At 37.5% G+C, this 17,854-nt stretch overlaps 1 long non-coding RNA gene across 1 annotated transcript; it reads right to left on the reverse strand.

The window, feature by feature from the left end:
• Positions 1-3,247: 3,247 nt before the first annotated feature.
• LOC134549343 (uncharacterized) lies at positions 3,248-17,446 on the reverse strand. Its single transcript, XR_010080066.1, has 3 exons — positions 16,127-17,446; positions 11,167-11,361; positions 3,248-4,262 (listed from the first exon to the last, which is right to left on the reverse strand). It is a non-coding gene; the product is annotated as an uncharacterized LOC134549343 (long non-coding RNA).
• Positions 17,447-17,854: the final 408 nt, after the last annotated feature.

Consider the following 17,854-nt stretch of genomic DNA (forward strand, 5'->3'; position numbering starts at 1 on the left):
CATAGAAACAATAATGTTTATCCAGTGTTTGGCTTTTGTGGTTATACAATTTAATTAACCTCAGCATGATCTGTGGTAGAATATAAGATGAGGCTCACTGATTTCAATTTTGTTGTGAAAATTTCAAAGCCGTGATTTGGGAAGTTGAACAGAAAGAGTGCTATGAGATTTCTGAACAACCCAAAGTCTTACTGTGAATTACCTTCAATATGCAAACTACTGATGAACTATATTATTTGTTATTATGCCAGTGAAAGCGATATCTTTTATTGTTGCCAACATATAGATCAGCATTGTGAAAAGGAAATAATGTAAGTTTCTGTCATCAAAGAGTCAAGGTTTTCAAGGATTCATGGATACCCATCACCTGGGTAGCTAATAATCTTATTCACAGTCCAGTATTTATTTAGAGAGCAGATATCTTCAAGATAAATGACTTGGGTCCTTGACTTCATTTTATGTAAATCATGAGATCATAAGTATGAATTATGCATTTTGCAGGAGACATGCATTTATGACAGTTTGCACTATGAAGAGCAACAGTAACATAATCCACCTTGAGAACACCTGAAAGTGAGTCACAGCACATGGCAAGTAATTCACTGTAAGTGGAAGATAGAATGGAGATATTCCTGAGGAATGAAGATCACATCTCCAGCCCTCTAGAATTTCAGACCTTTCTCAAACAAAAGACTTAATCATTTTCTTGTATTATTCAGAAGGTATAACACTTTCTAGATGAGCTACATCTTTCAGGAATTTGTAACAGTTGCATTCTGTCTTACTCCTTGTCTTTTGTTCTTAAAGGCAAAAAAAAAAAGTCAACTCGTTTAATTAGAAGAAACAAAAATATGAACTTCAAAACTATTAGATTTTTTCTGTTAAGCCATTTGATATGCTTTTGCTTAATCCTGGCCCAAAACACCTCTACACCCAGCTATAACAAACACTTAAGATTCAGCTGGGTTGCAGACCATGTAAGAATCCATAATCCTGGCTGTAGCAATTAACATCTCCAGACATCGGTCACAGCCAGAACGGTTTCATGAAGGGAAAGTCTCACCTATCGAACCTGATTTCCTTTTATGAGAAGGTTAACCCACCTAGCTGATCTAGGAAAGCCAGCAAATGTAATTCCTGTGGACTTCAGCAAAGATTTGATACTGTCTCTCACAGTATCCTTCTGGTCAAGATGTCCAGTTCACAGCTGGATAACCATGTCATGTGGTAGGTGAGCAACTGGCTCACAGGTCGAGCACAGTTAGATTGAATGGGGTAACATCAGACTTTGCAAACTATAAAAGCTACACCAAACTTTCACAAAGCAGGAATCTTCCAAACATTTTCCTAGAAACGTGTGCAGTTTCTCCCTTGAGCAGGGATGCCTGCTTCTCTGTTACTCCCAAGAGGTTAGGTGAAGAACTAACTCTATGTACATTATCATCACTCTGGTGGTAAAGTACATTCAACTCCTAATCAATACTATTTCTTTTACTAACTTTAATGTAGGAACCTTGATATTGTGTACTGTTTTATGTTGTATTGTAATCTACCTGGAGTGCTTTAACTTTACACTGTGTAGTAAGTAATTCTGATTAAGATCTTTCATCTGTTATCTCTTGTCTGTTTAATAATCACTTTTATAAATGGATCTGGTTTGCTATCATTAGAAGTTGCAGAGTGATTCCTTCATTTTAAAGTGTGGTCAAGTTCTGAGGCTAAAGCAGGGCCAGTCTGAAGCTTCCACTCATCCCATGACAGCTGGCCAGTGAGATCAGATAAGCAATCTGCCTAATAATACCATGTGTTGGATACAGATAGTAATGTGTTATGCCTCATTTCTTGTTTTAATTTTGTCTGTGGATTTGTAAGGCTGAAATTTTCTATGAGTGAAGTGATTGTGAACGTTTGTCTTAACCTTTCCCCTGCCCTTCTGCCCCCCAGGTGCTCTCTAATGCTTGCTATGGAAGAGCAACTGATGACTAATATTTCTTAAAGGAAAGGATTATACAAAAAAAAAAGTTAAATGTAACCACAGAAGTGCTTTCGTGGCCTGGAACAATTTCAGAAGGGAAATGGAATGCAGGGCACAGATTTTTCTGTACTGTAATATAGAAATATCTTCATTTCAACCAAAGAGTAGTCAGAATATTATGAATATTCTTTTCAGATTCATTTGCAGTCCATGTCTGGTCATCTGTGACTGGATTTCAGTCAACAGCAGGAACAGTTTCAGGAACAGAAGAACAAGGACCTTAAACCAACTGTTCTTTGAGCAGCTAAACTAATTAGCCTGACCCATGTCCCTCACAAACCCCAGTTTTCCTTCATATTCCCGACATCTGTCACTGTAACAGCCCATATCTGCCCAACATGCCCAGAGCCACATCAGGTCTGTATGGATTTCTTGTTTCAGACTAAGACAGTTGATATGCATCTGCTCTATTCTTGCCTAAAACACTCCTGCATGTAGCACCATATACTCAAGTTTAATCCTAGACTCCTCAACACAGGACTCTTGTTTCCTTTTCTCCCAGAGATGCATTGAGCTGGTTCTAACAACACATACTGAAAATAAAGGTCATAAGAGCAGAAGTCTCCCTTCCTTCTTCACAATGGGGGCATAAACATGAGTTTCTACTCCATGCCAACACCAGTTTTCATGCAACCTCTAAAACCTGAAAATTTTTAAGATCTTGCTTTAAACTGGCAAAAAGATTCATTAGCTATTAGAGCACAGATAGAGATGGAGTAATGGTATATGCCTCATTTCCTAAGCTAGACAGACAACATATTAGGGGAAAGGATGCATTTTTCAGAAAATGTTTGTCACTCTGTGTGCCATCTGAAATTTTTGAATCTGTCACTGAAACTAATCACCTAATACACATTCATTTGAAAATGGCAGACAAAGGAAGAATGTGAATACAAAAAATACTCAAAAATATTTTTGAGGCATAGTGGTACACATCCCAACATTATGCAGCTAGTTTAAATAAATAAATAAACAAATAAATAAAGTCTGTAATATTTAGCTAGATAACAGCAATAAAATTACTAGTGATATGCTTTGTTGCTTTGACAGTAAACCAACATAAAAGATTTTTTTAAATGTTTCCTGTCATGTAAATGAGCTAGAATGCTGCTTTCTGAATAATAACTATTTGGACTGTGCTATGTTACAGCAAGTCTCTATAAACAGAATATGCAGTTAACAATAGAGATAATGGAAAAGCTGACACCTGAAGCACTTCTTTAATGTTGCATTGTTTTCTGAAAGACTAGAGTAAAACACTGTATGACACACTCCAGAGAAGTCCGAGGAAAGCACTCAGCATTTAGATTTCCCAAATGAATGATACTTTTGACAATTCCCGTAAGAAAACTCATGATGTAGGGTAGGTTTTTGTTCTGCTTTCCACTAGGAAAAATGATCAGAATAATGATAGTAATTGGTAAACAGATGAGTAAGAAATCCCAGAAGCAATCTCATATTAAAAGGCCACACTACATATTACTGAGGAATACTGCTCTATAAAAATTTTGGTTGAATCGTAGACGGATTTTTTTGCTCTGGGTTGCTTGGGGTTTTTTTTCTTCAAATAAAACTTTCCAGAAAGCAAGACAATACATTAAGAAGGTCTCAACAGGTCATGTAATATCTGGTAAAACCAATCACTTCTGCTAGAGAAATCCACATAGCTTCGCTAAGAGGCTTCCAGCAGCAGAGATCTCTGCAACATTCCCCAGGCATTAAATGAGGTTACCTCCCTCCCTCACTTTCAAAAAAGTAATTTTCTAACATCTAGCCTGAATATCTCTCAATGCAAATTAACTTGCCTCTTCTCCTGCTCTCAGTAGGCCTTGTAAGTGCTCTTTCCTCCTCTACTTTTCTTACCTTTTTGATTCTGCTGTTTATCCCATTTTTCTTTAAATTCAGTGCCCCAAACATGATATGTAAGTTCTGCCAATATTCTATTATACATGACATAATGTAATGCTATTTATAAATTATTTTTAAACAGCAGAACAGTGTGGTTTCATATTTAATGTAGTATCCAATACAGTTGCCATAAGCTTTTCTTCAGTATTTTCTAAGCAAGAGTTCCTTCATCTTGTGATTATGCAGATAATTATTCCAAAGGGTAGCAGACTGCAAAAGTCCTTAGTAAATTTCTCCAACATTTTTGTAGACTGTTTCTCCAGCATGTTTATCCTAATCCTGTCCTCCAAACTTCTTGCTGTTTCCTCCTCATAGCCACCTGCAAAATAAAGAAGTATGCTGAGCAGACCCAAACTAAGCCCTCCAGAAACACATTCAGTTCCCTGTTTAATAGCAGATGCTTCACACAATTAGTCTGCACAGATTCCTAACTACTGGTTGATTCAGTTTGCAATTGTTTCATCTACCATGTATTTCTTTTTTTGCTTAAGGGTGCAGCATGCAAAAAAAAAAAAAAAGAAGTCCAGGTGTTAAGGGCAAGTTGCATCTCATGTACAGCCTCTCTGACTCTAAAAGGCCCACCACTTTTATAAAATTAAATTAGACTGGTTTGAAAAGAGTTACCCTCAGTCAAGATGCCTTGTATGGGTCGGTTTTATTCAATTTTGTCAAAGATTGTAAGCTCCAGCACTTTACTTGAACTTAAATTAGGCAAATTGTCTGCATTTCTCTTCCATTCTCTTACTTTTTTCATCTTTCTGAAAACTCACCATCTTCACTGAAAATTCTGTCAGTGTTTTCTTGAACAGAAATATTTTACCCATTTCCTTAAATGTGATGACATTCATCAGGGTCAGCCAATACAACAGTAATCTCTTTCTTCCTCTTTCTACACCTACTCATTGACAGTAATCATGCCAGCTACGTGAGAAGATCACAGTTAATTCCCTTTTCTACCTATAATGATTACCCATAGATTTCCACACTCAAATTACGCAGCAGTCTGGACCTCAGAGCATGTACAACCTAGACAAATCAATGTCACTCCTGTTAATAAGGCAATATAAATATTCAAGCCTCTGAATCACTTCAGCAGATTTTTTTTTATAGCATGTAACTTTGACAGTTCTTAGTCTTTATTTCTTACATATCTTACATGGCTTTTAGAAATTTAGGATGGGCAGCAGACCGCTGCTTTTTTCTCTTCCCTCCCACATTAGTCCAGCAATCATGAGGGATATTAATATGTCCTGATGTTAACCAAAGATACATATTTCAACATCATTATGCTGTTTTTTAGAACACTACATTGACTGTAATATCAAGTTCCCAGAAAATATAAAAGCCACATTCCTATCCCAACAACCACTAACTCCAAACATCCTAACCAGCATCATTCTGGCTTACCTACCAAATTAAATTTTAATTGTAAGAACCCCAGAAACAAAAAGACCAGCTGGAAAATGCAAATGTAAATCTTGGCTGTAACAGCAATGTCTCCCCACCTGAGCAGGACCTGCCTCTGATAAACCAAAGCAGTTTTTCATCTCCAAAAAAGGAGATACACAAATCCTATCTGTGACACTTTCACCCTGTCCTTCCCCGCTGACATACAAGAACTCCACTTTTCTTTTCAGGCTCCCAGGCAGAAACTACATGTGGTGCACTCTCTCAAACATAAGCAGCTAGAAATATTTTTCACTGAAATTGGAACAGATCAGCAGTAGTCACTTTGCAAAGAGAGTTGAGACCTCCATAATTGAAAACATTATTCAAAAGTAAATTTCTCTCAAGAATATATTCAATTATATTTAGATTTTAATTCTTATATAAGTATGTTAGAAAAACTATGTGATGAGTCTTCTGTTCTTGTTGTCAGAAAAAAAAAAAGGAAAAAAAAATTTGGTCTTGTTCTTTTGTTTTTTTTTAAATCTTGACACTTCCAAAAAGACAGATCCCAAGAAATCCTGCTCAAATAATGTTAATTCTGTTAAAAAAGAAAAGGGAAAAAAAAGGCAACACGGCCCTAGAATTTTTCTCTTCTATTGACTTTTAGAAACATGTAGAGCTTATTGAGACTGTAGTTAGTTACAACTTAGTGGGTTTTTTTCTCTACACTACTTCACGCACTAGATTCCCTAAATAATTACAGCAAATTTCCCAAGGCCAGAAACCAATGTCTATACGAACAGTGACAAAAGCCTGTAAGCAGCAAGAGATGTCACAAAAACCCCTTTTTAAAAGAACAAGCACATATACACTTTACAAGCATCCATAAACCCCACACTAACCAGACAGTGTACACATATGGATGTGTACACACAGATATTCAGATCTCATGTTCTTAGTAATGAACTAAATAATTGGAAATTCATAGCAAAGGTCATTGTTCCCTCCCGTAGGCTGTTGGGTATCTTCAGTGCATGTCCAAGCTCATTCTTTTGTAAACCTGTACTAGATCAAGGTCCAGCCTGGTGAGTAGGAAAAAAGCCTCTGCACTAATTGCAGTATCCAGTCTCAGGGTATCACAAGCCCATTACTCTGCACATGGCCTAAGTTTATCTAACATCTTTAGATGTTTATCTCAATTTCCAGAGGTGCTGTACTGAAAAAATTGGCTTCAGTGGAATTTTGGAATGCAAGTATAAGCAGCAGAGTTAAAACAAAAATCTTCAGGAGCCATATTAAATTTGAACATCCAGTACTGGCGGGGTTTAGAAGATTTGTGAACTGGTGAGCAGAGGGGATTCTGTCGAAATGCTCACTGAGAGCCGATGGGCTCTGTCACCAGCTAGCCCAGGTACCGCGACAGACGTCGGCAAGGGTCAGCCTGCACGCAGCGCAGGCAGGGCTGACTCCTGTGGGTTCTTGTCTTATCAGGGGCCCGTGTGAGCGATGGAGATTCGACAGGCAGTGGAACGAAAGGAGGAAACAAATTCCAGACGAACAGAGGGTTTATTACAAACACCTCCCCAGCCCGGGATTGTTTGGGGGGAGGAGGGTGCAGTGGGTTTTTGTCAGGGGCGAGTCGGGGGGGGGGCAAAGGGAGTGGTCACCCGCTGCCAGCCAACCAGGGTCAGCTGCTGGGGGACCCGGGGGTAGGAGGACATAACTTGGACTAATCAGGAGAGGGTGGGAAGGGTTTCACAAAGGCGGGGAAAAATAACAGACAGCTAACCGTGTGCCACATAACAGGTGCAGGTGCAGACAGGAGTCATGTGAGTTAAACAAAGGAACCATCAGGGGGAAGGGTACAGAGAACCAGACGAGTACAAAAATATATAAAGTATAACCGATTAAATTAACACACTGCCACAGATTCTACAGAAAACCAAATTTCTTACCGTTTTTCCCTTACCCAATATATTAAATAATAGATATTAAATCAAGTTTACATATAAAGACATTGCTGTTAACAGTTCTTTGGGAAGGGATAAAGAGTTCCCCATTTTTCTCATTAAAACTATAATATTGTAACTTTAAAAAAGCCACGAGAGATTATATGATGGATAACAAATGAGACAATGGCAATAACTTTAAGGAATTACTAATAGGCAATATTTTCTTGCCTGCAAGAGCAGCGCATATGAGAATTTCTTGTTTGTTTGATGTAGCACTATCTCAGCCATATTCTTTTCCATGATTGCTCACCCAACAAGATGTACCTGTCATGTCAACCACAAGACTGGCCAAGACTTAGTCCCATAGGTGGAAAGCAACCTGAACTGATTAATTTGTTTATCAAGATGTGGAAAGCCATTGGATTGCCTCTAGCTCACCTGCAGTAATTAATTATACAAACATGCACCATAGAAATCTTCCAAGGGGATTCTAACACCCACGCCCCCACAATCAATTATCCAATGCTATGTTATGTTAACTCCACGAAATACACAAAACATCATTGAAACTGTTAATCGAAAATGCAATTGCTAATAAGAAACATTAGTGCACTGTTAATATTCTCTTCCTTTCTCTGAATCTCAAAACCAGGTAAAAGATAAGCATTTTGCAGATTTCTACCCTTTCAGGTTTTTCCTTTTGTCACTGTCTTAATATTGCTTCAATGTAACTCCTGTATTTGGGGGTTTGTTTGGTTTTTTTATAAAAGATGTTTGGCAAAGTCCAATGTAACTCACAATGTACCAAAAGTATAAACATTAGAAAGAAAAAATTAAATTATATGAAATACACTATAATATCAGCAAGGCTCTTTTTTCTTACTACATTGAGCCTGTTATTAAAATCTAATACTAACATCAGATTAATGTGACAGCCATGAGTATACAAACCAAGTTACAAAAGAAATAAGCTTTTATTACTTTACAAAGATACAACTAGCTTAAAAGTAAGAGAGGGATGATGAAAATCGCTCAGAGTAGGAAAAAACCCCACAAATCAAAAAAGCAGAGTGTTTCTGGAAAAAAAATATTCAAATTGTTGAGCAGTTAATTGGATTTCCATGCGTACATTTAATACGACAATCCTCCTTACATAAAAGTCTTTACTTAGGCTATGTATTTCCCCATGTACAAGCCAAGTACAAGAGGATTTAAATAAAACTTTAACATTTGAGATGTTTCAGTTCTTACGATAGAGTTAAGCATTAGTACACATACCAATACAGGCAATAACCAGAGCCAGTAACAAAAAATAGAACTGGATTAGTCAGATGCCAAAAACATGCATAACAACACACCTCAAAATAGGTTTTGTCCTGCTGGAATTCTCCATCAAAGTGCTATGACTTCAAATGCAACAGTTGCACAGCTCCAGCTGGAATCATCCCTCTCAAAACTCATCAGACATTGGAGTGAGTCACTATCATTCGCATTAATGATATCAAGTTTTAGTGCCATTAGTGAAGTCGAACATTAAACTTTCTAAACCATTGAACAGATGTTCCAGCCTTTACGCTAGCATGACTTTTTCCTAATTGCCTGTGTTATATCCTACCAGAAACCTGTTGTTCTGGCAACTCTGCACAGGACTTGAACTTCATCCCAAACTTTTCTGATCTGTTTCCACCTCTGCAATTCCTTTGGCCAATTCCGCCGCAGAGGGCAGCAGCAGCTAACACCTGTGCTGCTAACGGAGCAAGGTCTCAAGGAGGTGGAGAGAAAAGGCTAAAAAAGTGATGGCAGCAGGGCATAGGAGAAATTTTTTCACAGGTGGGTCTGAGCACCAGGGAAGCACAGTGGTGGGACAGAGCACCGAACAGAAAGGGGCTGGGCGCAACGCCAACTATCCTGTTTACCTTTCAGAAATCCACTGTCACAGTTTAAGAACATATCTTCAGAATGAGCTGTAATTAAGCCTTTTCTCTCCTTTATTCCTTCTTGCCCTTAAAGGCCATTTACTGCATATCTTTCGGCCCCATTGGAGTCTCATGAGGCTGGGAATGAAAGCAACGGAGTTCTTTGTTTTCAGAAGACATAACTGCAGATGGCTTCCAGCTGAAATATTAGAAATCTTTTCAAGTAAAGTGACGTGATATGACTCATTTGCTAATGTCATAAGCCTGTGGCACAAAACATCTTAAAAAAGATAGTTTTGTCTAACTGCTTATTAAATAGAGTCAATTTATATATTACTATCTTTTTGTTTTTCTTCTACATCCCAAATAATCTAATTTCTCAACAATTAAGCAGTTTGCTTTAATATACGCCTGCTGATTTAAGCAGGAAACAATAAAAGTAAAAGGGTATAATCTTTATTAGGTCAGTGATAGCTTCAATAGGTTGCAATAAATTAAAAATTTCATTATATACAATTAAGCAACTTCATTAATATAATTGCCATTTTCCTCACTCTTTTGGCTTAGTATATGCCAATAATTATATCAAAACATACACTCATTCATGCACATGCAAATTGGAAAATTTCCACCTACAACCTCCACATTACTTGCAGGTAAAAATCAGTAACGTGCTTCAGAAAGCCAGTTAAGAAACCACATCTAAAAAAGAACTTCCCATCCTGAACAACAGTGTAAGAATCACCCTTCAGCTGTGTAAGTAACACACATGGGAGCATATATATATACTTAATCATTCTCTTAATAAATCAGATCCTATTTGCTTTCCAGCTACAGAGCCTGGACACCATTCAGAAATGCCACGCCACAGTGCAATGCTGCTCCAATACCTGATAGAATACTAGTCTGCTCTAAAACTTCCTGTTTCCAACTTTGTAGAAGAGGGAGTTATGTTATTAAACTAGTAAAAAAAAAAGTCCAAAAATGTTATGATTGTCTATCTTGCAGAAGGGAAGCAATTTTCAGCCAAGTAATTGGTACATTTTCTTAGTGCATTATGTTTCTCAAAACATGTTACTGTAGGTGGAAATTAGCCTTTTCTTGAAGAGGAAAATTACTTGTCTTCTATAGTGACTGGAGCTGTCATTCCAAGAGCTGACAAATGTTAACAATCTCTGTAGGTGTTCTTTACAAACATCTCAAAAATAAATAAATATATTCAGAACAAGGATCCAATGACCAAAGAAAGGTTATAAATAGAAGGAAAATACCACTGTTTGAATATTCAAATGCATCACATATCCATCATTTCCAACATAAGGAAAACTATTTTAAAATAGCTAAATTGGCACATTAACAACTGATACGGAATATTGCCAGAGAAAGAACACAAATATTATTTATTAACAATTAAAAAATTAGCTGTAGCTCCCATTTTGCAGATAACATCAAAGAGCAAATGAAAATAGACAATAGTTCCATTCCAACCACCCAATCTAGTAATCTGTGCAGACCGATTAGCAAAACCCTTACATCTGCAATTAGAAAATGCACAGATATTTTTCTTGAAATTTTTTGTTGCTCATCACATCCTCACTGCAGTTTCTTGAAACTGTTTCCAGTGCTTGCAACAACAAAACGTGAAGCTACACCGCCTTATCCCACATGCTGAACGCAGGTCCACAAAGTCCAAACAAACCAATTTGCTCATATCAATTTATTAAACCAGATTAACTACCATAATTTGTTTAAAGTATCATGCCAATACTCCATGACACTGTCTATATGTATAGCACAATTAAACATTTAAAATTTCAACCATAAAATTCATATCGGTTTTAAAAAATTATAGCAATACACTAATATACACAACATAAAAGGAGACACTTTTCCTTCTTATTTGCAAGAAATTATCTATCACAGAACAAGATGCTTTACTGAGATTTTGACAGAGAAACTCTCTTACCCTTTCTGTAATATTTCAGAATAGCAGCTACTCTTGGCCACACAACATAGCTCTTGGAGAGGGTCCTGTGCTGGGCCAGGAATTGTAGCAGATGATTCTAAAGTAGTAGGAGACCCTTCCAACTCAGTTTACTCTGTGATTCTGTGATTAAAATCAGAACCAAGTGGAGAAGCTTCTTTTCCCAAGGTAAGACTTCTGCTAGAAAACAAATACCAACATGTCAGAAAACCTTAGCTAAAATTACAGCTATACAGGATGTAGGACCACCTTCAGAGAACTACAACCTGAACAATAATCAAAATCATAGAAAAAAATTAGCAGTCAATACAGCTCACTAATGTAAAATCCAAAAAAAAAGTAGGAAGAAAAGAACAGACTAAGATATTCTCATTATACTTTCAAAAATTTCCATTTCTCAATCTCCCGATGTAAACCAAGGATTTAATTTCAATACAAAATTATCAGATGAATAACAGAAATATAAATAAATCATCCTTGCAACTAGTTTAGCACAGGGTTATAAGTAACTCTTCTAAATGGACTAAGAAGCACACCACAGAATTCCCAATGCATTTAAAGAACCTCCTTCTGGTGAGAGATGGACCTTCTTCACCCTGCTCAGAGTCAGATTTGAGCATGTTACTTTCAAGCATATGATCATCACATGATGGGCTCTGCCCAACACATAATGTCCCATAAATTTATAGGCTCTAAACAATGGGATTTAGAAAGAGTGGATGAAAAATCTGCTGTGGGGAAGAGGTGATGGAAGACTTAAGACCTAATTACTTCAGTCTTGCAGAAGAATTAGTATCTCAAATGATGAAGAAGACAGAGTAATACAGACTGATGACAAGCAAGCAGGCAATATTTTTTTAGTGTCTGACTGTATCTGCTTTGTGCAGTAAACCAAGAAATGACAGCTTCAAACGAAGAACGGCAAAACACCCCACTGGCTACGAGGCAGAGCTTCATGTTCCTTTAGCCCTTCATCTTCCCCATTATAAGGTCTGATGTTCACCAGATGCAGTGCCTGATTTCAGCATTTTCTTTCAGATACTGTGGGGACAGGTCTGGATTACATGCCCCCATTCCACAGGGGGAAGGGACACAAGGCAGCCCACTATGGATGAACTACTCCTGCCCCAACTAAGAAACATTTCTCATGTATCCTTCCACACATAGCCGATCATCTACTTCCTGCAAAGTTTGAGAAGCAGAACTATTCAGCAGGATCAGATTTGTAGCAGAAAGGTAGACATCAAAATTTTCTTCTCCCGATTAGATGTAAACCTCTGAAAGGCTTAAATGAAGGACTCCTTGTTACTAAGTACATTCAGTTTGTTACATGGAAGTTCATATAGTGAAGAAAGGAATAAAGCTGTGATACCTTATCATTGAAAGGCCATTATTTTAAAAGTACAAGTAATAAATGAAAAGAATAGTATGCATTGCACAAAATAATTATGTAATAAAATATGCAGTATTATAGATCTAATACATTTTATCAGTATACAGATTATGAGGCTAGGAAAAATACTATTTCTTCTAAAGATGGAATGTCATACCCATAAAGTCAAAACTATTTGATAATTTTTTATCTTAAAGGAGGACTGGGATTATTCATTACATGACTGAAGCCTGCACTGTGCAATGCTTGTTATTAGTGAGTCTTTTGATCATACAATTACTTTGTTTGCAAATAAGAACAGCTTTTTGCCATCAGCCATGGTAAGGTGCCAGTTTAGCTCATACTGGAACAAGGAAGATGTGGGAGTAAGCCACAGTTAAAACTTTGTGATATCAAACAGCAGGTTGCCTGCTGTCTTCAGCATTAGCATTTAAGTTCACTGCAGCTCAACTCATTTTGTACCAGAGGAGATTTATATCAAGCTGTGGGAAGGCATGTCAGCTGCTGGTTCCATCTTACAGAATCATCAAGAGCATGGATTATAAGAAGCAAAAAATAAAAGCAAACTTAGGGGAATAGTTCATGTGCTACCAAAACTTGTAAAGGTTATCCTGGTGCTAGAATTACTTTCTAAACATCTTGCTCTTTGAGATACTTCTTGAAAAGAAAGATTTGCTTTTCTAATTGAGGTGTATAGTGAATTGGAATTCTATATAAGTGCAAGCCAGTATCCAACTTTACTTTGTCTTATGCCATTCTGAAGTAATATTTACTGTTCATTTGTCCTTTTGCTGCATCCTTATTCTGAGATCCCCAAAGGTGCCGTGCCAACTACAAATATTCACAAGGACATTCTGACCATAGTATTAGACTACTCAAATTGAGGAAAGAGCACCTTGAGGATGAAACCTGGATAATCTACATCCTGAAAAAGAAAATGTGATTTTCTGTCTGGGATACAACCAAAACCCCAAGTTTTCTATTTCCTCTCAGAATATTACTTTATTAATAGTATATATTATGAGAAACTGTTTCACAAGCAAAAGTATTTTCAATAGCATTGAAATATTTGACTATGCAAATACAGACATATAAGGGAAAAATCTCAAATTTCCTCTTTTTTCAAATATTTAGCTGTGAACATGCTTTTTCAAACACAGCACAATTGCTTAAAATTTCACTGCATTAAGGCAAAACCTCTTTATTGGAAAATGTTTGACATCATCAAGTCAAAAAGAGCCCACATATAAAAATCTCTCCCTATTCTGCTGCCTTCCACTGCTGTTACACCAGCCCAATACCTGTGACAAATTAACTCTACCCTGCAGCCAAGTGAATTTCTGTTAGCAGCTTCTTATGAAGGAAAGTAAAAACAGGATAGTCAAGAGCTCTAGCCATCAAACACAACCAGCTGTCAATCTGCTTAACTTCTACAACAAATGTCCTCAGACCCACAGGAGAGGAAAGGAACACCATTTGGCATTTAAACTTGAGGTGTCAGGATTCATTAAAGTGGAGAACAACTCTGGATTGATTACACCAGTTTTAAAAGGTCATGAATTGCTAAGGTTTTTTTGTTTCTTTTAATGCATATTTAGTTGTTTTACCAGGCAATTGTTTTAAATTGTAAATTATAACCCCGTATAATGGGAACTGCCTTAATTAGATTTTAACTATATGCTAATCTGAAAGGGGGGGAGATTGTTTCATGCTTTCTCAAGTATTGCTAATACATACCGCATATCCCATAAAAATACTAATTGAGAATCAATATAACTAACTTTTATAACTGAGTATATCCGTGTGATGTAAAGGTGCTGAGCTTCCACAAATTATGGCCTTTTTGAAACATTTAAATTTCATTTGGAAGTGCCATTTTTGCTTCCACTGCATGACCAGTGATTTATATCAACCATTTTCCAGTGCAAAGCAGTGCAGAGAAGAACATAACTACAGTAAAATAAGTAGACCCACTCATAAAGGCTTAACCTGTGCCATGTGGTTACAAGACACAGCATTAAAATCAAAGTCTAGCTTGGTCTCAAAATCAAACCAAAGACCTTCTAGAATCAGCAGCAAAAATGTTTCCATCTTCATCATTTCACTCAGACTTTGCTCATGGACTCACATAAACTCATAACTGTCTTTTTTTTTTTACAGATTGTACTGATCATTTCATTTTTAATCCCAGCAAATTTAACACCGTGATGACCAAAGAAAAGATAGAAGGCTTATCAGTACAATCAGCAGTAAAATAGCAGTAGTGCTATTTTCACTCATGACCTCATTTTTAACAAAAAATCTTTTTCAAAAGCATTTTTCCTTAAAGAAAATAAACATTCTTCAGGCAGTAATGTCAAATTTAAGTGACTGGAAATAGAGAAGATATAAGGTCAGCACATCTAATTCATCCATAAGATTAGGAGATTAATAACATCCAAATCAGCCTCACCCTTGGCTATCAGATGTGGGGTGGCAGATCCCAACACCAGAGGAGCATTCAGTCAGAAGGGAACAGAGGACAGGTGCACAGCTAATGGGATGGGCCACTCCAATATCCAGTCCAGTGAAGCAATCAGCTGATACACAGTCATCATTAAAAACTGCTCTAATTTGGTGGTTATCATATATGTTTGTAACAGAAAGAAACATAAATATGTGCTGAAATATGCTGCCCACATCACACAACAGTTGAAGGCTAATTCTTACTTCCTTTACATCAGTTACTCCAATAGAAATTGGTATGGAGGCAGTTCTGTTGAACTTGACCTTCACACCAGCATCACTCTCTGCAACCACTGACCAAAATTACAGCATATACAGACTGTTGCACTCCTTCCCATATCTCAATTTTCCATGCACAGCCACCAAATTTCATCTTTGGAATTTTGATTAATACAAGCATTATCACATGGATTAAAACGTATTTAAGTAATGAAGTTTAGACTTAACTGTTTCAGAAAGGCTCTGTGTTACAGCATGGTTTACAACTGCTTTAAAGGTAAAGCTCTCCCTATACAGCACATACAGAACCTGTGAATAATCACTAGTACCTCCTCATGTCTCAAAAACAGCTGAAGACTAAAGATCTAGTAAGAGGCCGAAATAATACCCATACCCTTTCCCCCATGATGCATCACTTCAGAAGTTCTCTTCTGGAACAAAGTGCATCTTAAGATACTTTTAGAGCTTTATATGTTCACAAGTCCAGAAAGAGATCTATCAAAATGCTCAAATAATCACAATGTGCTTTAAAATCTGAGCAAATCTGCACAGGAATACCCAACAATGCAATGAATCATGGGAAGCAAATTAATTTTGCCAAAGATGCCCACCTGGAGCTGCCAGTCATTTCTACATGTACATAGGAACTTCAAAGAGCACCACTGTGAAAAAATACATTCCTCTTGAAGATGCACATCTAACATTCATCTTAGAAAAAAAAAATTGCCTTCTTCCTGAGCAGCATTTTAGACCTACAGCTTCTGTTTTGGCTTTTGTTTTGTTGATTGGGGTTTTTTGGTTTTTTTAGCTTGAAAGGCACTTTACCTTTACTGAAGCAAATCACTCCTTTCCACAGTGCACTCTCAATGGCAATCCTGCATACTAAAATGGTATTGTGTCTTCACAATGAGATTTTCTGTTGGTGCCCAGAAACACATCTGCAAGAAAGGGTTTATTCAGAACTAGGTTTTTATACTAAAATAATAATGTTCATATTCTCTCTCCCTCACGGTTGCTGCTGATTACAGGCTCAAGATGAAACATTAGCTGGTTCTGAAATACAGACCTTAAATATTACCCCTTTTATTTAACCATTTACCTTCTGCTCTGACTCTTGGCAGCTGCAGTTTACAAGCAACAAACATTTCTAAAAGCTTTCATATTTTAATTACAGATACAGGCAGAAATAGTTCAACAGAACGTAGGAGAAAACCCCTTTGTGCTCATCGTGGGGCTGGCAGTCTCTGAAGCCCTGCCTTGCCTACTTCGCTCAGCAATAGGCAGAGTGCTGTTGGATGGGAATTCATCATGTCCTCTGGTGATAAAACTAGAATTTCCCAAGGGCAGACAAACACCTGTGCCTGAAGTCACCCCATGCAACAGTGCTGTGCTTTCTGCACGTAGACATGTGCCTGTGGAGCACTTCAGTGTGCTGGACACACTAATTTCTGAAGCTCTCAATGAAACAAGCATATACTCAGCTTTTAGGAATGAAAGAACCCTAGAGTTTAAGTGCACCATACACAACATGTTGGAAAAAAGCATTTGTTTGATGCATATGCTTGTCTTTAAACATAACTAACTCCTGGACACCAGAGTTACATTAACAGTGTCCACCATCAGTCAGGATGAAAGAGTAAACAGAACAGATAAACAATAAGCAATTTCTTTCTGATTAATTTAACAAAAGTATTCATGTTGGAAGGGAACTCTGGAAGTCATCTGGCCCCCTACTCAAAGGAGGGCCAACTACAGTAGGTTGCTCTGTGCTGCATCCAATCAGGTTTTGAATATCTCCAATTATGGAGATGTCACAAGCCCTCTGGGCACTCTGGTCCAGTGCTCAGCCACCCTAAAAAGGATATATTTTTACTGCATTCAAACAGATTTTCCCTTATTTCAGTGAGTGCCCATTGCCTCCCATCCTGTCACTGGGCACACTGAGAAGAGCCTGGCTTCATTATCTTTACTCACCCCCCCATCAGGCCATTACACACATGGATAAGATCCCCCCAAGCTTTCCTTCTCCAGTCTGAATGCTCCCAGCCCTCGGCCTCTCCTTATATGTCAGATGCTCCAAGACCTTTGATCCTCCCCATGACACTGCTGGACACACTTCACTCTTGGAGTGAGACAGCACTAGACACAACCCTCCTGCTGTGTCTCACCAGGGATGAACAGAGGGGAGCAGCATAAGTGAGCATGTAATTTTAACTAGATTCAGTGTTGCACACACCCTTCCCACACAGCTGAGAGGGAATAACCAGTCTAACAGAGAGTGCAATCCTTTCGCATACTTCTGAGCTACAGAACCTGAATTTATACTTCAAAATGTTGTCAATTTATTAAGTTCACGTTGCTGTGAAAATAAAACCATTTTCATCCTGAGGTGTAAATCTGAATTAGCAAAATCTCTGGGCTTGTTACACAACCTATAAAGTAAAACACAATCACAATTGTCCTTTCAGTTGTCCAAGCTTATCATGCCAATGCCAAAAGCAAGGCAAAATATATTCCTACAGTATCAGTGAATTACAAAACAAAAGCAAATCA

This window comes from Prinia subflava, chromosome 4, assembly GCF_021018805.1.
Source record: "Prinia subflava isolate CZ2003 ecotype Zambia chromosome 4, Cam_Psub_1.2, whole genome shotgun sequence".
NCBI classification, from domain to species: Eukaryota; Metazoa; Chordata; class Aves; order Passeriformes; family Cisticolidae; genus Prinia; species Prinia subflava.